Consider the following 21,853-nt stretch of genomic DNA (forward strand, 5'->3'; position numbering starts at 1 on the left):
GTTGTATAAACAAAACAGGACATGCACACTTTAACCAACCCATCATTTCAGTGACAGGGTCTGCCACACGACTGTGACTGAAATGACGGGTTGGTTTGGACCCCCACCAAAAAAGAAGCAATTAATCTCTCCTTGCACAAACTGGCTCTACAGAGGCAAGATGTCCACCTCATCATCATCCTCCGATATATCACCGTGTACATCCCCCTCCTCACAGATTATCAATTCGTCCCCACTGGAATCCACCATGTCAGCTCCCTGTGTACTTTGTGGAGGCAATTGCTGCTGGTCAATGTCTCCGCGGAGGAATTGATTATAATTCATTTTAATGAACATCATCTTCTCCACATTTTCTGGATGTAACCTCGTACGCCGATTGCTGACAAGGTGAGCGGCGGCACTAAACACTCTTTCGGAGTACACACTTGTGGGAGGGCAACTTAGGTAGAATAAAGCCAGTTTGTGCAAGGGCCTCCAAATTGCCTCTTTTTCCTGCCAGTATAAGTACGGACTGTGTGACGTGCCTACTTGGATGCGGTCACTCATATAATCCTCCACCATTCTATCAATGGTGAGAGAATCATATGCAGTGACAGTAGACGACATGTCCGTAATGGTTGTCAGGTCCTTCAGTCCGGACCAGATGTCAGCATCAGCAGTCGCTCCAGACTGCCCTGCATCACCGCCAGCGGGTGGGCTCGGAATTCGGATTTGGGATTTCGAAGAATGCACAGTTCTTTGCTGTGCTGCTTTTGCCAGCTTGAGTCTTTTCATTTTTCTAGCGAGAGGCTGAGTGCTTCCATCCTCATGTGAAGCTGAACCACTAGCCATGAACATAGGCCAGGGCCTCAGCCGTTCCTTGCCACTCCGTGTGGTAAATGGCATATTGGCAAGTTTACGCTTCTCCTCCGACAATTTTATTTTAGGTTTTGGAGTCCTTTTTTTTCTGATATTTGGTGTTTTGGATTTGACATGCTCTGTACTATGACATTGGGCATCGGCCTTGGCAGACGACGTTGCTGGCATTTCATCGTCTCGGCCATGACTAGTGGCAGCAGCTTCAGCACGAGGTGGAAGTGGATCTTGATCTTTCCCTAATTTTGGAACCTCAACTTTTTTGTTCTCCATATTTTATAGGCAGAACTAAAAGGCACCTCAGGTAAACAATGGAGATGGATGGATTGGATACTAGTATACAATTATGGACGGACTGCCACGGTTAGGTGGTATAAAAAAACCACGGTTAGGTGGTATATAATACAATTATGGATGGACGGACTGCCTGCCGAGTTCCGACACAGAGGTAGCCACAGCCGTGAACTACCGCACTGTACACTGGTTGATAAAGAGATAGTAGTATACTCGTAACAACTAGTATGACACTATGACGACGGTATAAAGAATGAAAAAAAAACCACGGTTAGGTGGTATATATTATAATAATAATACAATTATGGATGGACGGACTGCCTGCCGACTGCCGACACAGAGGTAGCCACAGCCGTGAACTACCGCACTGTACACTGGTTGATAAAGAGATAGTAGTATACTCGTAACAACTAGTATGACACTATGACGACGGTATAAAGAATGAAAAAAAAACCACGGTTAGGTGGTATATATTATAATAATAATACAATTATGGATGGACGGACTGCCTGCCGACTGCCGACACAGAGGTAGCCACAGCCGTGAACTACCGCACTGTACACTGGTTGATAAAGAGATAGTAGTATACTCGTAACAACTAGTATGACACTATGACGACGGTATAAAGAATGAAAAAAAAACCACGGTTAGGTGGTATATATTATAATAATAATACAATTATGGATGGACGGACTGCCTGCCGACTGCCGACACAGAGGTAGCCACAGCCGTGAACTACCGCACTGTACACTGGTTGATAAAGAGATAGTAGTATACTCGTAACAACTAGTATGACACTATGACGACGGTATAAAGAATGAAAAAAAAACCACGGTTAGGTGGTATATATTATAATAATAATACAATTATGGATGGACGGACTGCCTGCCGACTGCCGACACAGAGGTAGCCACAGCCGTGAACTACCGCACTGTACACTGGTTGATAAAGAGATAGTAGTATACTCGTAACAACTAGTATGACACTATGACGACGGTATAAAGAATGAAAAAAAAACACCACGGTTAGGTGGTATATATTATAATAATAATACAATTATGGATGGACGGACTGCCTGCCGACTGCCGACACAGAGGTAGCCACAGCCGTGAACTACCGCACTGTACACTGGTTGATAAAGAGATAGTAGTATACTCGTAACAACTAGTATGACACTATGACGACGGTATAAAGAATGAAAAAAAAACCACGGTTAGGTGGTATATATTATAATAATAATACAATTATGGATGGACGGACTGCCTGCCGACTGCCGACACAGAGGTAGCCACAGCCGTGAACTACCGCACTGTACACTGGTTGATAAAGAGATAGTAGTATACTCGTAACAACTAGTATGACACTATGACGACGGTATAAAGAAAGAAAAAAAAATACCACAGTTAGGTGGTATATATTATAATAATAATACAATTATGGATGGACGGACTGCCTGCCGACTGCCGACACAGAGGTAGCCACAGCCGTGAACTACCGCACTGTACACTGGTTGATAAAGAGATAGTAGTATACTCGTAACAACTAGTATGACACTATGACGGTATAAAGAATGAAAAAAAAACCACGGTTAGGTGGTATATATTATAATAATAATACAATTATGGATGGACGGACTGCCTGCCGACTGCCGACACAGAGGTAGCCACAGCCGTGAACTACCGCACTGTACACTGGTTGATAAAGAGATAGTAGTATACTCGTAACAACTAGTATGACACTATGACGACGGTATAAAGAAAGAAAAAAAAATACCACGGTTAGGTGGTATATATTGTAATACAATTATGGATGGACGGACTGCCTGCCGAGTTCCGACTGCCGACACAGAGGTAGCCACAGCCGTGAACTACCGCACTGTACTGTGTCTGCTGCTAATATAGACTGGTTGATAAAGAGATAGTATACAATACATACAACAATATACTACTATACTGGTGGTCAGGCACTGGTCACCACTAGTCACACTGGCAGTGGCACTCCTGCAGCAAAAGTGTGCACTGTTTAATTTTAAATTAATATAATATTATGTACTCCTGGGGGCTCCTGCTATAACAACCTGCAGTGCTCCCCAGTCTCCCCCACAATTATTATAAGCTTTGCCTTTTATACATTGATGTGCAGCACACTGGGCTGAGCTGAGTGCACACAGACTGAGTCACACTGTGTGACTGGCTGCTGCTGTGTATCGTTTTTTTTCAGGCAGAGAACGGATATAGCAGAGAACGGATATATTATATTAAAATAAATAAAAGTTAACTAACAACAACTGCACTGGTCACTGTGGTAAACTCTGTCTGACTCTGCACAATCTCTCTCTCTCTTCTAATCTAATTTCTAATGGAGAGGACGCCAGCCACGTCCTCTCCCTATCAATCTCAATGCACGTGTGAAAATGGCGGCGACGCGCGGCTCCTTATATAGAATCCGAGTCTCGCGAGAATCCGACAGCGTCATGATGACGTTCGGGCGCGCTCGGGTTAACCGAGCAAGGCGGGAGGATCCGAGTCTGCTCGGACCCGTGAAAAAAACATGAAGTTCGTGCGGGTTCGGTTTCAGAGAAACCGAACCCGCTCATCTCTAATTTTCATATGTACTAACTCTCGACCGCCACGTTTTCGCCTCATAAGGTATCGCCATCTTTTTATGGCGATACCCTATAGAAGCCTATGGGATTCTTACCACCGCCGCCACCCCACGCCGCATCCCGCCGCCGCTCCGCGCCGCTCACGACGACCCCCCCTTCCCCCCGGCATACCTGAGCTGCTGCTGGTGCGGCCCCACTCCTCCTTCTCCCCCGCATCACAGCCTTGTCACCTTCCGGCTGCAGGGGGGAGGAGTAGGAGCCCGGGGACTCCCTGCACAGGTCACCTCCCGAGTCTGGGAGGTGACGGAGACCCCCGCTGACCCCCGCCGACATCATCGCGGGGGGCCTCCTATACCGCATTGCGATACTAATCGCATATGTTAGTACATATGCGATTAGTATCGCTGCGGTAGGCGGCGAGAGGCGGCGATGGCTTATAGTAAATCCAGCCCAGGGGGAGAGATAAGATAGGGGGAGTGTTACACAGGGTGAGAGATAAGATAGGGGGGAGAGTTAAACAGGGGGAGAGATAAGGTAGGGGGAGAATTACACAGGGGGGGAGATAAGGTGGGGGGGAGGGTTACACATGGGGAGAGATAAGGTAGTGAGGAGATTTACACATGGGGAGAGATAAGGTAGGGGAAGTGTTACACAGGGGGAGAGATAAGATAGGGGGAGAGTTACGCAAGGGGAGAGATAAGGTAGGGGGAGAGCTACACAGGGGGAGACATAAGGTAGGGGGTAGAGATAAGGTAGGGAGGAGAGCTACACAGGGGGAGAGATAAGGTAGAGGGGAGAGTGTTACACAGGGGGAGAGATAAGGTAGAGGGGAGAGTGTTACACAGAGGGAGATGAGGTAGGGGGGAGAGTTACATACACAGGGGGAGAGATAAGGTAGGGGGGAGAGTTACACAGGGGGAGATATAAGGTAGAGGGGAGAGTGTTACACAGGGGAGAGATAAGGTAGAGGGGAGAGTGTTACACAGGGGGAGAGATGAGGTACAGGGGAGAGTGTTACACAGGGGGAGATGAGGTAGGGGGGAGAGTTACACAGGGGGAGATGAGGTAGGGGGGAGAGTTACACAGGGGGAGAGATAAGGTAGAGGGGAGAGTGTTACACAGGGGGAGAGATAAGGTAGAGGGGAGAGTGTTACACAGGGGGAGAGATGAGGTAAAGGGGAGAGTGTTACACAGGGGGAAAGATGAGGTAGAGGGGAGAGTGTTACACAGGGGGAGAGATAAGGTAGAGGGGAGAGTGTTACACAGGGGGAGAGATAAGAAAGATAAGAGAGAGGAGAGAGTGTTAATCAGAGGTAGAGATGAAGGAGAGAGCTTTACACACTTCCTGTCACCTCTGCTCCTCCGGACTGTGGGCCTTCGGACTGTAACGTCTGCCTGCGCTTGGCTCCGCCCCCTGACAGCCAGAGAGCTCAGCTCCCAGCAGTGAGGGCTGTACCTCTCTCCTGCAGTGCTGCGCTGTGGGGCCGGCAACAGTAAGAGTGCAGGGGCAGCATCACATGCCCGACCCACGCTGACTGAGTGATGAAACAGGAAATAAACTACAGCTTCCTGCAGCAAGGGCTGCTGGGAGCTATAGTTTATTTCCTGTTTCTTCACTTGTGCGGAGCTGCGGTGCGGTGGGCGCCTCCTGGGTCCTGGTAGATTTATTCTTATTGAGCGGCCGTGCTGGTGGTGATGCCAGATGGTGCGCCTACAGTGCATATGCGCTGTGGGCAAGGCACCATTGGCACACACCTAGTTACGGCCCTGCAATGATCATGTTATGACCGCCACAGATTATTACCACCCTTATCATTAAAAAAAACCCTCCTCAAAATGATTTACACAATCAGTGTCATCATAACAAGTACATTCAACATCATTAACCATTTACAATCATTAACTTAGTCATCCCCTCTTTTAATTATCTCCCACATCATCAATTCATACATATTCAGTTACTGTCTTATTAACTCCTACAGTCTCAACAAAAAACCAAGTCTCTCAGTCTCACCATTATTCGCATTAGCTCCATCCTTCTAATCAAAAATAAACCTTCATAGTAATTGTCCACATTATGATTATTAACCCTCCACCCTCACAATCAATGCAATCTTCAACTTTTTTGAATCACGGCGCCCTAGAGCACAGGTTCTCAAACTCGGTCCTCAGGACCCCACACGGTGCATGTTTTGCAGGTCTCCTCGCAAAATCACAAGTGAAATAATTAGCTCCACCTGCGGACCTTTTAAAATGTGTCAGTGAGTAATTAATACACCTGTGCACTTGCTGGGTTACCTGCAAAACATGCACTGTGTGGGGTCCTGAGGACCGAGTTTGAGAACCACTGCCCTAGAGTATCAGAATTTTTTTCACGGCACCCATAGGCCAAAAGTTTCTTATTGAGAAATGTAAAAAGAAATGTTATATTAAGTACACTGTTTTTATATATCATCCTTAGGTTCAGTTGTGTGGTGATAGACAAGATTTGTTTCTGTCTGTCCACATATTTTATGATTGACAGCCACCAGCACTGGTTTTGCCTATTACATTGACCATAATTCATTTGAATTGGTCCTGGGCAATTCAAGCCACCCCTGTAAGTGTCCTGAGCAGCGGTGGCTGCTGCCCCTGGGCTGCACCACCATCTAAGCAGTGCGGGGTGAAGCTGACCAGGACATATGAACACACCTGTGTAGCTGTATTTAACATATGTCCTGGCTTGCTTCCCCGGGGAACCGCCGCAGAATGGAACACAGTGTTCAGGCTTGATACACAAACCAGAACGTGATAACACGTGGCGCTACTGTGATAAAAATACATCTCTAATTTATATAGGAGAGATGCTCACACATAATAACCAGTGCTGGTAGATCATATAGTACTTTCATAAAAAGGATTCCCCCAAATCTGAAATTTAAAATGGGAGAACAATAGTGCAATACAGGATGATAGTCAAATCTTGACTTTTTTATTGGTTCCACTCACATAAATACGGATAGGTTGTGCATATCATCCCCAAAGGTATCCAGTCTTATAACCTTCAAAAGGATTCGTCCAAAGACTGAAAACTTAAGATGATAAATATATAGTGCAACACAGCTTCTTAAAAAGACATATTTAATATACAATTTGCATTCACATAAATAAAAACATTGAAAGCATATATCACCAAAGCAATGGTGTTTCCAACCCGAAATCCCACCAATCCAGGGGCCTGGTGACCTTCTGCAGCCAGATGTAAATATGGCAGGATGTTAAACCTCAGTCCCGGGTGCTGTGGGTAAATCACTTTAGCAGTGTCAGGTAGCCAGGTATCATCAGTGTGTTTCCCACAGGGTAATAAGTGAGAAGTGTGAAAGTAGTGCATTTTTTTAAAAGGATTAGTATGTAGGTCATGCTGACTAGTCAGATAGTCATATCATTTTTACATAGAAGATTTCGTAGATATGAGATTGTCACAAATAGGAATGTATTGATATTATCCAGGACAATTCAACTTCTCTTCAGGTGACTCAAGTTCCTCAGAGAAGTCCACATCAACTAAATTGAATATCTTAAAAAAAAGTTTTCTCACTTAGGGATTTATTTCTGAAGTTCGAATTCTACAGAATTTTATCAATTTCAAATAGATTGAAATCAATTTAAATCAATGTTGTGTTTCCAGGGCTAAAACACACATTTACCTGCACTAACATTTAAAAATGAATATAAAAAATAATCTGTTAGTAAATGTATGTTTAATCCTTGAAACACAACATCAATTGAGATCAATTTTCATGATTTTGAAATTGATGAAAATCAATGAAAATTGACCATTAGTAAAAACACTCCTTAATGTTCTTGATTCGGCAAAGTGTAAAGGGTGATTATATACAGTACACCAAATACAGCTGCAACTTATCGAGGCATGGACTTTACAAATTCTCTGAAGATGTGCTGTAGGATCTGGCACCAAGACATTAGCAGCAGATCTGTTAAGTCCTATACGCTGTGGAAGGGGGGCCTGCATGGCTCAGACTTGTTTTTTTCAAAACATCTTTCAGATGCTCGACCGGATTGAGATCCGGAGCATAAGGAGGCCAAGTCAACAACTTGACCTTTTTTTTTGTGTTCCCCAAAACATTCTTGAATAATTTAAGTCAGTGTTGTTTGGCACATTATCCTACTGAAAGAGGCCACTGCCATCAGGCAATACCGATGTCACATAGGGTTGTATTTGATCTACCATCAGGTAGATGTTACACGTCAAAGTAACATCCACATTAATGCCAGAACCCAAGGTTTCCCAGCAAAACAATGCCCAGAGCATATCACTGCCTTTGCCAACTTGTCTTCTTCCCATAGTGCATCCTGTTGCCATCTCTTCCCCAGGTAAACGAAGCAAACACACACATACAGACATACGCAGGATGTAAAAAAAAAAACATGATTCATCAGACAATGCCGCCCTCTTCTATTGCTCTATGTTCCAGTTCTGATGCTCCTGTGCCCATAGTAGGCACTTTCTGCTAAGAGGTAAGCATGGACACGCTGACAAGTCTGTGTCTACGCAGGCCTATACACAGGAAGATGCAATTCACTTTATGTTCTGACACCTTTCTATCATAGCCTGCATTAACATATCAATTAATTAGCGCTACAGTAGCTCTTCTGTGGTATAGAACCAGATGGGCTAGCCATCACACTGTTAAAGATGGGTGGGGGGGGGGGGGGGGTTGCAAAGAAGTAACAGGAGTCAGCTTATTGAAGAATTGATTATTATTTTAATTTAACAATCATTGTTATTTGCATTCTAACCCTAAGTGAAGTGCTATTCGCTTAGGGTTAGAATGCAAATAACAATGATTATTTAATTGGTACTTTTATACCTTTCTTGTAAATAACAACAAACTTTCACCCAACCCAAATACCTCATACCTTTCATGCAAAAGACTGTTATGCAAGTATTAAAAAATTTTGCGGAAAAACATTTGACATTTGGCCTGGTCAGCTTTAGCATCCAACACCTATAGCAATGTTCTTCCCGAAAATAGTTAATTGTTCTTGGCAATACTATAGGAATGTCTATGGCTTTTCATTGTAAGATACTGCTATTGCTTAATTTGTCTAGAAAAACACATTTCAATTAGCCAAGTCCATTTCTTAAGATACAGATTTGTTTCAGGTTTACAAAAACAAGAGACATGAAGAAAGAATCATTTAAAGGGAAACATATCCTACTGCCACTTACACTGTTGTATATCAAAACCGAATATGATTAATAATTATTTGCTACAGTAATAAGTAATTGAGAAATATGGTGGATAAATGCATATATTATGCTATGTAGATATATTTTCTATAAGATACACTGTTCCTTATTTATATTACTTTGCAACCCACACATGCATCAGTGAGCTTTGAGCACCTATAACCCTGTCACCGGTTCATCAGTTGTTATTCCTTGGACCACTTTTGGTAGATACTGTACTTACTACTGTATAACTACAACACCCCACAAGATCTTCTATTTTGGAGATGCTCTGGCCATCACAATTTGGCCCTTGTCAAAGTTGCTCATATCCTTACGCTTGCCCATTTTTCTGCTTCCAAAACATCAGTTTCAAGAACTGATATATCCCAACCCTTGACAGGTGATATTGTAATGATATAATCAATGTTATTCACTTCACCTGACAATGGTTTTAATATTATGACTAATGGGTATATACCATATAACTGACCACTCAGAACAGAAAGCAAGTAGCTATATGTGGGGCCAATGAGAGATCTATTAGACCCTGGCACATTTTGTGGAGGACCACTAAAGGTGCATGGCCACAACATATTGGGGGCCAGCTAACCCCACACCCCTTGACACCTCTCAATGTTGATTGAGCCTAAGCCACAGACAACGTTACAGGAGGCTTTGCAATGGACCAATAGATTGCCTGTTCTTCGAGGGGAAAATAAATATATTATCTTTGGTATTTATGGTGGGGGAACTCCCTGCTTACAGTGGGACCTAAACACATAGTCCCAAACTGTGAAACTCACTGTGGGACAGTAAGAAGGCAAAGGAACACAGATCACACAAAAAAATGGCTTCCATGTGTCCTGCTTAATGTTTTCAAAGTACAGTTTCAGTTTTTAGACCTGAAAGCCTTAACCCTAAAATGTATAATACACCTACATTGACAAGATGACCAGCAATATTTTAATATGGGCTTGATTCAGAGGAGCACGCAATGTTGATTGTGGATGCAGTGCAGCAATATTTTGCTACTGGGCATGCACCAAGACCATCATGCACATGCTCAGCACTGGATTAACAATGGCATATGTGCAGAGGATTTATTCACAAAGTGAGTGACAGGTAGTCAGCGCTTGGAGCAGTCAGCCACTGTGGAATCATATCTAGCTGGATATTAGGTGAGACGCTCATTCTGAACAGCATAGGGTTGTTCAGAGGTACGATGTTGCAACTGATATGTGCCCGATGTTCCTGCTTTTGTATATAAGCAGCAGATGGCGTCTCTATGCACAGGACAGCATCTGAATGATTAGTATACAGTATATTTGCAAGTTTACTGCGTACGAAATAGCAGCCTCACATGAATCTGAGTGCACTCCTGAACAGTGGCGTAAGTTCGTCCCAGTCGACCGGAGGCATGATAAATGTTGGTGCCCCCCTACATATACACACACATACCATATGTAGCTATCCGGCACTAAGGGTGAACAGTAGCAGCGTGCTCAGGTACCTTTCCATATAGTAATATAGACACACATAGAAAGTGGACGCACACCAAGTCAGTCATTACAATAAAATAGGCACCAGCATACCATTATAGTACACCTACAGTGCTCCCTCACCCGCCAGCGGGTCTCGATGGAGATGCTTTGGCGCAGCGGTTTGCCGATATAACTAGTGTTCACTCTAGGATTTTTTTAGGGCAGGGTGCTGATCACGGGGAGGGCACATTTTTCCATTCGGGAGGGCACATTTTTAAGTTAGATGGGCAAACTTAGGTACGTACTATAATGCTTGGTGCTCCCATTCCTATAGGCCAAAACATGGACAGTGCGGGCCTTCGGCACGCAGCAAAAATGTTGGGGCGTTGTTTTGTGGGGAAGGGGCGTGGCCACATAATAGTGGCAATTCACATTACACCACACGGCAGTGCACCTAATACACATTGCACCAGGTAGAACCTCCTATACACACTGCGCCAGGTAGAGCACGTTATACATATTGCGCCAGATAGAGCACTGAGGCACACTGCACCTGGTAGAGAGCACGGAGGCACACTGCACCAGGTAGAGAGCACTGAGGCACACTGCACCAGGTAGAGAGCACTGAGGCACACTGCACCAGGTAGAGAGCACTGAGGCACACTGCACCAGGTAGAGAGCACTGAGATTGAAGTTTACAGCTGCAAAATACTTACAAGGTTAATTTAGCCCAGGGGGACTCTCATGTGCTTACCGGGTACGGCGGCGCACGGCTGGGTCCGGCGGCGTGGCGGGGTCCAGCAAACGGCAGGGCGCACAAAAACGGACAGGGCGGGATTCAGCTGTCTAAGGGGCAGGGCGCAGCGCCCTGTGAAAGACACCTAGCGTGAACACTAGATATATAATAAGATTTTACTTACCGGTAAATCTATTTCTCGTAGTCCGTAGTGGATGCTGGGGACTCTGTAAGGACCATGGGGATAGACGGGCTCCGCAGGAGACATGGGCAGTTTAAGAAAGAATTTAGGTTCTGGTGTGCTCTGGCTCCTCCCTCTATGCCCCTCCTCCAGACCTCAGTTAGAGAAACTGTGCCCAGAAGAGCTGACAGTACAAGGAAAGGATTTTGGTAATCCAGGGCAAGATTCATACCAGCCACACCAATCACACCGTATAACATGAGTTTATAACAACCAGTCAACAGTATGACAACAACAGAGCATCAGGTCCAACCCTGATGCAACCATAACATAACCCTTATTGAAGCAATAACTATATACAAGCATTGCAGAAGAAGTCCGCACTTGGGACGGGCGCCCAGCATCCACTACGGACTACGAGAAATAGATTTACCGGTAAGTAAAATCTTATTTTCTCTAACGTCCTAGTGGATGCTGGGGACTCCGTAAGGACCATGGGGATTATACCAAAGCTCCCAAACGGGCGGGAAAGTGCGGATGATTCTGCAGCACCGATTGAGCAAACAAGAGGTCCTCCTCAGCCAGGGTATCAAACTTGTAGAACTTTGCAAAAGTGTTTGAACCTGACCAAGTAGCTGCTCGGCAAAGTTGTAATGCCGAGACCCCTCAGGCAGGCGCCCAAGAAGAGCCCACCTTCCTAGTGGAATGGGCCTTAACTGATTTTGGCAGCGGCAATCCAGCCGCAGAATGAGCCTGCTGAATTGTGTTACAGATCCAGCGAGCAATAGTTTGCTTTGAAGCAGGAGCACCAAGCTTGTTGGATGCATACAGGATAAACAACGACTCTGTTTTCCTGACCCTAGCCGTTCTGGCTACATAAACCTTCAAAGCCCTGACCACATCAAGCAACTCGAAATCCTCCAAGTCAGTAGTAGCCACAGGCACCACAATAGGTTGGTTTATATGAAAAGATGAAACCACTTTCGGCAGAAATTGTGGACGGGTCCGCAATTCTGCTCTATCCACATGAAAAACCAGATAGGGGCTTTTATGTGACAAAGCCGCCAACTCTGACACATGGCTAGCCGAAGCCAAGGCTAATAGCATGACCACCTTCCATGTGAGATATTTCAACTCCACCATTTTGAGTGGTCCAAAACGTTAAGATCCCAAGGTGCCACTGGAGGCACAAAAGGGGGCTGAATATGCAGCACTCCCTTTACAAACGTCTGAACTTCAGGTAGAGAAGTCAACTCCTTTTGAAAGAAAATGGATAGGGCCGAAATCTGGACCTTAATGGAACCCAATTTTAGGCCCAAATTCACTCCTGACTGTAGGAAGTGAAGGAACGGCCCAGCTGGAATTCCCCCGTAGGGGCATTCCTGGCCTCACACCAAGCAACATATTTTCGCCATATACGGTGATAATGTTGAGCTGTTACGTCCTTCCTAGCCTTTATCAGCATAGGAATGACCTCATCCGGAATGCCTTTCTCTGCTAGGATCCGGCGTTCAACCGCCATGCCGTCAAACGCAGCCGCGGCAAGTCTTGGAACAGATAGGGCCCCTGTTGCAACAAGTCCTGTCTTAGAGGAAGAGGCCACGGGTCCTCTGTGAGCATTTCTTGCAGATCTGGATACCAAGTCCTTCGTGGCCAATCTGGAACAATGAGTATTGTTCTCACTCCTCTTTTTCTTATTATCCTCAGCACCTTGGGTATGAGAGGAAGAGGAGGGAATACATAGACCGACTGGAACACCCACGGTGTCACCAGGGTGTCTACAGCTATCGCTTGAGGGTCTCTTGACCTGGCGCAATACCTCTGTAGCTTTTTGTTGAAGCGGGATGCCATCATGTCCACTTGTGGCAGTACCCACTGACTTGTAATCTGTGCGAAGACTTCCTGATGAAGTCCCCACTCTCCCGGGTGGAGGTCGTGTCTGCTGAGGAAGTCTGCTTCCCAGTTGTCCACTCCCGGGATGAACACTGCTGACAGTGTGCTTACGTGATTCTCCGCCCAGCAAAGAATTCTGGTGGCGGTGATGTTGTCTGACTGAATCAGAACCGGTTGGTCATGAAGCAAGTTCTCCGCTTGACGCAGGGCGTTGTATACGGCCCTTAGTTCCAGGATGTTGATGTGAAGGCAAGTCTCTTGACTTGACCACACACCTTGAAAATCTCTTCCCTGTGTGACTGCTCCCCACCCTCGGAGGCTTGCATCCGTGGTCACCAGGACCCAGTCCTGAATGCTGAATCTGGGGCCTTCTAGAAGGTGAGCGCTCTGCAGCCACCACAGAAGAGACACCCTGGCCCTGGGGGATAGGGTGATTAACCGATGCATCTGAAGATGTGATCCGGACCACTTGTCCAGTAAGTCCCATTGAAAGGTCCTCGCATGGAACCTGCCGAAGGGAATGGCCTCTATGATGCCACCATCCTTCCCAGGACTCGAGTGCAGTGATGCACTGACACCTGTTTTGGTTTTAATAGGTTCCTGACCAGTGTCATGAGTTCCTGAGCTTTCTCTATCGGGAGATAAACCCTTTTCTGGTCTGTGTCTAGAATCATGCCCAGGAAAGGCAGACTAGTCGTAGGAACCAACTGCGACTTTGGAATATTTAGAATCCAGCCGTGTTGCCGTAACACTTCCAGAGAAAGTGCTACGCTGATCAGCAACGGCTCTCTTGATCTCGCCTTTATGAGGAGATCGTCCAAGTATGGGATAATTGTGACCCCTTGCTTCCTCAGGAGTACCATCATTTCCGCCATTACCTTGGTAAATATTCTCGGTGCCGTGGAGAGACCAAACGGCAACACCTGAAATTGGTAATGACAATCCTGTGCCACAAATCTGAGGTACGCCTGATGAGGTGGATAAATGGGGACATGAAGGTATGCATCCTTTATGTCCAGAGACACCATTAAATCCCCCCCTTTCCAGGCTTGCGATGACCGCTCTCAGCGATTCGATCTTGAACTTGAACCTTTTCAGGTATATGTTCAGGGATTTTAAATTCAATATGGGTCTGACCGAACCGTCCGGTTTCGGGACTACAAACATGGTCGAATAATAACCCCTTCCCTGTTGAAGAAGGGGAACCTTGACCACCACCTGTTGAAGATACAATTTGTGAATTGCAGTTAACACTATTTCCCTCTCGTGGGGGGAAGCTGGTCGGGCCGATTTGTGAGGGGGCATCTCTTCGACTTCCAGCTTGTATCCCTGAGACACAATTTTTATTGCCCAGGGATCCACCTGGGAGTGAACCCACTTATGGCTGAAATTTCGAAGACGTGCCCCCACCAGGCCTAGTTCCGCCTGTGGAGCCCCAGCGTCCTGCGGTGGATTTTGTAGAGTCCGGGGAGGACTTCTGTTCCTGGGAACTAGCTGTGTTGTGCAGCTTCTTTCCTCTGCCCCTGCCTCTGGCAAGAAAGGACGCACTTCGGACTTTCTTGCTTTGTGATCGAAAGGACTGCATTTGATAATGTCGTGCTTTCTTAGGCTGTGCGGGAATATAAGGCAAAAGATCAGAATTACCAGCTATAGCTGTGGAGACCAGGTCCGAGAGCCCTTCTCCACACAATTCCTCAGCCTTGTAAGGTAAACCTTGCATATGCCTCTTTTAGTTGGCATCACCTGTGCATGTTCCACAGGACACGTCTAGCAGAAATCGACATAGCGTTGACTCTAGAACCCAGTAGACTAATGTCTCTTTGGGCATGTTTTATATATATATATATATATATATATATATATATAAAAGACAGCATCTTTTATATATATATATATATATATATATGTATACACATACTAGGGTCTCAATGTCCATGCCTACAGCGCTATAACCCCATGCCGACACAATCGCCGGTCTGAGTAGTGTACCAGCATGTGTGTAAATGGACTTCAAAGTACTTTTACTGCATGCTATCTGCAGGATCCCTGAGGATAGCTGTTAAGTCAGCGCTACCTTTTGGGTAAACGTGTCAATGCCTTGTATACCCTAGGGGAATATTCCCATCGTATCCTGGCCCTATTAGGGAAAGGATACTCCCTGAGAATTCTTTTTGGGAAGCTGCAGCTTCTTGTCTGTAGATTCCCGCTCTTTTTCTTCATGAGAGGAGGGAAATTTACCTCAGCTTTCTTCCCCTTAAACATGTGTACCCTTGTGTCAGGGACAGATGAGTCATCAGTGATATGCAAAACATCTTTCATTACAATAATCATATATTGAATACTTTCCTGCCATTTTGGCTGTAACTTTGCATTATCGTAGTCGACACTGGAGTCAGACTCCGTGTCGATATCAGTGTCTATTATTTTGGATAGTGAGCGTTGTGAGACTCTGAATGTCTCTGCGACATAGGGACAGACATGGGTAGATTCCCTGTTTGTTCTCTAATCTTTTGTGCAATAAATTTACCTCAGCACTTAATTTCACATATCCAGTCAGGTGTCGGCGTTGTCGACGGAGACACCACACACACACACATTTGCTCCATCACCTCCTTAGGAGATCCTTTTACCTCAGACATGTCGACACACATGTACCGACACACCACACACTCAGGGAATGCTCATCTGAAGATAATTCCCCCACAAGGCCCTTTGGAGAGACAGAGAGAGAGTATGCCAGCACACACCCCAGCGCTATATGACCCAGGAAAAAACACAGCAATTTAATGTTTACCCAGTAGCGCTGTTATTATCTGCGCCGAATGATGTGCCCCCCTCTTCTTTAAAACCATCTCTTCTACCGTGGTATAAGCAGGGGAGAGACCGGGGAGCTTCCTCTCAGCGGTGCTGTGGAGAAAAAACATGGCGCTGGTGAGTGCTGAGGAAGAAGCTGCTTAAATATACATTTTCTTGACGGGGGCTCATACATATATACAGTGCCCAACTGTATATATGTTTACTTTTGCCAAAAAGAGGTCCAAATGCTGCCCAGGGCGCCCCTCCCTGCGCCCTGCACCCTTACAGTGACCGGAGTATGTGAGGTGTGTGGGAACAATGGCGCACAGCTGCAGTGCTGTGCGTTACCTCAGTGAAGAACGGAGTCTTCTGCCGCCGATTTCGAAGTTTTCTTGCTTCTCATACTCACCCGGCTTCTGTCTTCCGGCTCTGCGAGGGGGACGGCGGCGCGGCTCTGGGATCGGACGGCGAGGGTGAAATCCTGCGTACGATCCCTCTGGAGCTAATGGTGTCCAGTAGCCTAAGAAGCAGGACCTAGCTTCAGAGAGTAGTGCTGCTTCTCTCCCCTCAGTCCCACGATGCAGGGAGTCTGTTGCCAGCAGAGCTCCCTGAAAATAAAAAACCTAACAAAATACTTTCTCTCAGCAATCTCAGGAGAACTTACTGAAAAGCACCCAGCTCGCTCTGGGCACAGTATCAAACTGAGGTCTGGAGGAGGGGCATAGAGGGAGAAGCCAGAGCACACCAGAACCTAAATTCTTTCTTAAAGTGCCCATGTCTCCTGCAGAGCCCGTCTATCCCCATGTTCCTTACGGAGTCCCCAGCATCCACTAGGACGTTAGAGAAATAAAAAAAACACACAAACGCCTCATTCACTTAAACACACACACGTCTCTTTCACTTAAACACACACACGCCGCTTTCACACACACACCTGCTTTACTTAAAAACACACACACGCTGCTTTCACTTAAACACCCACACATGCCTTTCACTTACACACACACACACACACATGCCTTTCACTTACACACACACACACACACACACACACACACACACACACACACATTCAGAACGGACACCCCTCCATATATTTATAAGGTAGTGTGTACCCAGACCAGGTGTGTGCTCTGTACATAGTCCTGTAGAAATGCTTAAATGCCTCCTTTAATCCTTTCCTCTCACACACATACCTCTCACTTACACACAAACACACCTCTCACACACGCCTCTCACTTACACACACACACACACACCTCTCACACACGTGCCTCTCACTTACACACACACCTCTCACACACGTGCCTCTCACTTACATATACATGCCTCTCACACACACATGCCTCTCACACGTCTCTCCCTTACATACACACATGCCTCTCACTTACACACACACACACACATGCCTCTCACTTACACACACACATGCCTCTCACTTACACACACACACACATGCCTCTCACTTACACGCACACACACATGCCTCTCACTTACACGCACACATGCCTCTCACTTACACACAAATGCCTCTCACTTACACACACATGCCTATCACTTACACACACATACATGCCACACACACACACATACCTCTCACTTACACACACACACACATGCCTCTCACACACACACATGCCACTCACATCACTCACACACACACACACACACACACACACATATGCCTCTTTTTTACTTGAATGCACAACTTTCCTTAAAAACACACCCACACCTCACTTAAAAACAAGCACACACAAAACACAGTGCTTCCCCCCAAATCCACCTCTCCCCCACCCCCCACACAGTGCCTAGTTGCCTACCTTTAGCTATCATCAGGCTCACGGAGCACGGAGGAGCAGAGAGCTTCCCTCGGCTGGCTTACTTAACTAGAAGGGCCCGGGAGGAGCTGTGCTCTGGAGCTCCCCCTAGCTGCAGCCAGTGCCAGCTCTCTGTAAATACAGGAGGCAGCTTCCGTGTCACTGACACAGCTCCTCCGTCTGCAATAGCAGCGCGGTCCTCAGGCAGCGGGAGACAGTGGAGGAGATGTGCACCCTTGCGGTCAGGAGCCCGGTGGCAGCCGACTCCTCTGCCTCCCACAGTTCCGCCACTGCTCCTGAATCAGGTCTCATATTTGACACTCAGTCCCCGAAAATTGTATTCAAATGTTCTCATTCTTAGTCTAGCACCTTTAAATCTTGTTTTTGTTTAAATCTTGCTGGAAATATACCTCAGGGCATCTTCGATCCAGATGTCTTATGAATAAAGATCTGACAGCACCTAATTATCAATGGGGGCAGCACAGCAGTAAGTCAATTTTATAAGTGGATTTTATCTTGCGAATGTTACATTTCAAGATAATTTACTTTGCACACTTTATTCCCAATGAGCTAGAATTGCATGTTAATGCAGATAAGCTGTACATAATCAAGCATAAAAACAAGAGACTGTCACACACAGTGCTGAAGAGCTGGAACACACACCTAATTGGCTGCAGTCATTTCCACAAAGTGAGCTGTAAAAGGGAAGGCAGGCAATGAAATCTAACTACTTGTTAAATGACTTGGGGCATATAGGTTGTAAAAATGATTTATTCAGATCTTATCGTATTTTAGGGCAATTGAAGTGATCAGTCATTGGAATTTCTATTTCATGGTATTTATTGCGGTAGAGTTAACCATTTATCCATTCTCGTTGTCCGTATCATGCCATCTGACTCAGGCAATTTGTCTTTAGCTAATCGTTTTAGGTATATTTGAAATAAAAGCTTTTAAAAGGCAAATTGATGTATTAATATCTGATGTGTGTAGTAATATCTTTAGAATTGCATGTAATAAATAGAGATTTCAAGGTAATTATATTTGAATAAACATTTCTTAGAGCCAATGAATATTACATAAGGTGAGACTAGCAAAAATGTTATTGACAGATCTATATCTAAAACACACACAAGAGGAGCCAATTGTCCACTGGGGGTGCAATTCTGCTGGAAAAAATATACATCCAGTATTTCTCAATGAAGGGAAGGGGGTGGAGGAGAGGTTGCTTTTTACACTTATTTAATATTACTGAAAATCACAAGAAATCACCCCAAAAAATTCAATTTAATTTTAAATGTATTAAATTATTTTACTATCATGTGATTTGTATCAATTTCAATTAGTTTAAAAAAAGTGATTTCACCAAGGATGTTTTATGACTTTTGTAAATTTTTCCATTAATTTCAATGACACATTTCCATTTATGGTGTTTACAGCCTGTACGATACATGTACATGTCTCTCTAAAATTAATAGGTGCCTCAAGACCCAGGTCTACCACTGCGTCTGGGATCCCCACCGGACCCTGTTCCATCATCAGAGCTTTTATTCAATGAAAAAAGTTGACGCTAATAAGCAAAAAAGGTACCAGTACTAAACTAAACAGTTGATGGTCCTGTGGCCAGGTTTGTGTCCACCTGGACCATTAAGTAGCTGCAATGTACTAGTCTGATGATCAAAGTACTACCAGGAGTGTTAAAATATACTATCTATGACAGAAGCAGAACTTCCTGTTTCCAGGAGAAAAGGTATTCATACTCAGAACCTGTGAGTACCACTACAAAAAAGCACTGCATTATCATTACAAGTGTACAATTGCACCAGTGTTATACTTGGTGCAACAAATGTGTCTCAAATCGGATGGACCTCTGTAGAGGCACAAATCTGCATAGCCGCAATTCCAATTACATGTCCTCACTGTACTCACTCTACATACAGACACCCCGCTGCCACGCAATTACACTCCTGTAGCTGTAGGTGGAGATAAGACAGAATTTCTTTAGTTGCTTAGTTACAGAGCAAGCACAGTGCTTAATATCCACAAAACGGTCTTGCATATAACTCAGTATCTGTGCCTAAATGGATATATAATAATGTTACTGTTTTCTCTCCTATATTTGTATCTTAATTATTTTTATTTTTTACTCAACTGTTAACTTTACTGTTATAGTTATTATTTATTTTGAAAATTGTTATTATGTGTGGTTTTATTTTGTATTTTACTATTTTTTTAATTATCTTAAGGTGTGTACGCACGGTAAGATATTTTCTTCCGATTCTGACTATATAGTCAGAATCGGAAGAAAAGATAGTGCAGATCGCAAGGTGACAGTCACCTTGCGATCCCGATCCGATGCCGATGCGCGGCCCCGCGCGGTCGGCATCGGCAGAAAAAATAGGCTGTGCAGGCAAGTCAATCCTGGCTATCTCTATAGAAGAGATAGTCAGGATTGACATCGCACATAGCCAGCATCGCAAGCACACTCATTATGTGCTTGCGATACTGGCTAAGTGCCGACCCGGCCCCCTGTCGCACGGTGAGAATCGGATAAGTCCGAATCTCACCGTGTGTATGCACCCTTATTTATATTACAATTTACATTATATTTTTTTTCATTTTCTTTTTTCATTACTCAGATATGTTTCTTATTATTATATTTTTATATCTATATTGATTTATGAGTAAAAAAATTTCCATACCCCCAAGAATGCACTTAATAGTTTATTACCGTATTTTATACATGTATAAAAATGTATTTATTAATAATTAACTGTTTATTATCTATTCGTCATTAGATCTGTCCACTGTCATCTTCACATTGCTTGCTTCACTACTATTGATTCATTTAATATTTTAACGGTCTTTTTTAACTGTCATTTATCCCTTGCGCCAACCCCTTTACCGTACCTGCATTATAGTTTTGTACTATTCACACATATATTTGTTCTAATAAGTAACTACTACACCATTTTTTTAACCTACGTACACTGATATTTTCACATTTTGCCCTCCTTCTCTTCCAAGGGTACCAAAAGGGGAGAACAGATACTAGTTATCCTTGCAACACCTCCAAAATTCCTCAGATACCACTTACAAATTTTATATCTTACTTTCCTGTATAGAGTAAGCAATGAGATTGCATTGCCAACTGCTGCTAGAGCCATGTGGAGAAGGTCATGTTATACTGAGGTTGGTTACTTTATTATGTATTTTTATTTCATAAGTAAAGCTTAAGGAAGAGAATAAGAGCTGTAGGGAGAAAAAGGAAGAAAAGTTAGGCTGCCAGGTAAAGGTTTGCTGGGATGCTGGCAGCCTAAGGGCCATCTGTTGCTCTTCATTGCCTTAGAAACAAGAGTGCAAATGTGTATTAAACCATTCTGCAGTGACCTCCTATTGATCAAGTGTAAGTTAAATAATGAAAGCCGATTTCTTATTGATTGGTTAGTTTTCTCCATGTTTACACTTTTGCACATCAATACATAAATATAAAATGCCATATAACATTTAATTACTGATAAAGTGATTCAGTAATATCCCTGTCTCATAGATGACTGGGTTTTCTTACAGAGATATGGAGAAATACTATGTCACCAGAGACTTAACAGGATTGATTCATTTCTATGGTTACAATAGCACATATTAGTTCCACTGGATTGCTTGTCTTCACCTGACACAAGTAGCGGGCTTGAATGCAAAGGATAGCCAACATTAACTTGCAACCTGATCATTGGAAAATACAAGTTATTTGTTCTAAATAGAATATATTACAAATATTATACTTATGTGTTGGCAAATAAATACCAAAGCAAATTCTTGATTTCAACCTTTGAGAAAAAACAGTATTGTTGTATGTAGTAAAAGATGTAAGTGCAATATGCATTGCTTCCAGCAATTAAAAAAATATCTGAATATTGGATCTGTGCAACTAAGTGCTAAAATGGAAAACATAATTACTGGGT

The sequence above is a fragment of the Pseudophryne corroboree genome, chromosome 1 (genome assembly GCF_028390025.1).
Source record: "Pseudophryne corroboree isolate aPseCor3 chromosome 1, aPseCor3.hap2, whole genome shotgun sequence".
NCBI lineage: Eukaryota > Metazoa > Chordata > Amphibia > Anura > Myobatrachidae > Pseudophryne > Pseudophryne corroboree.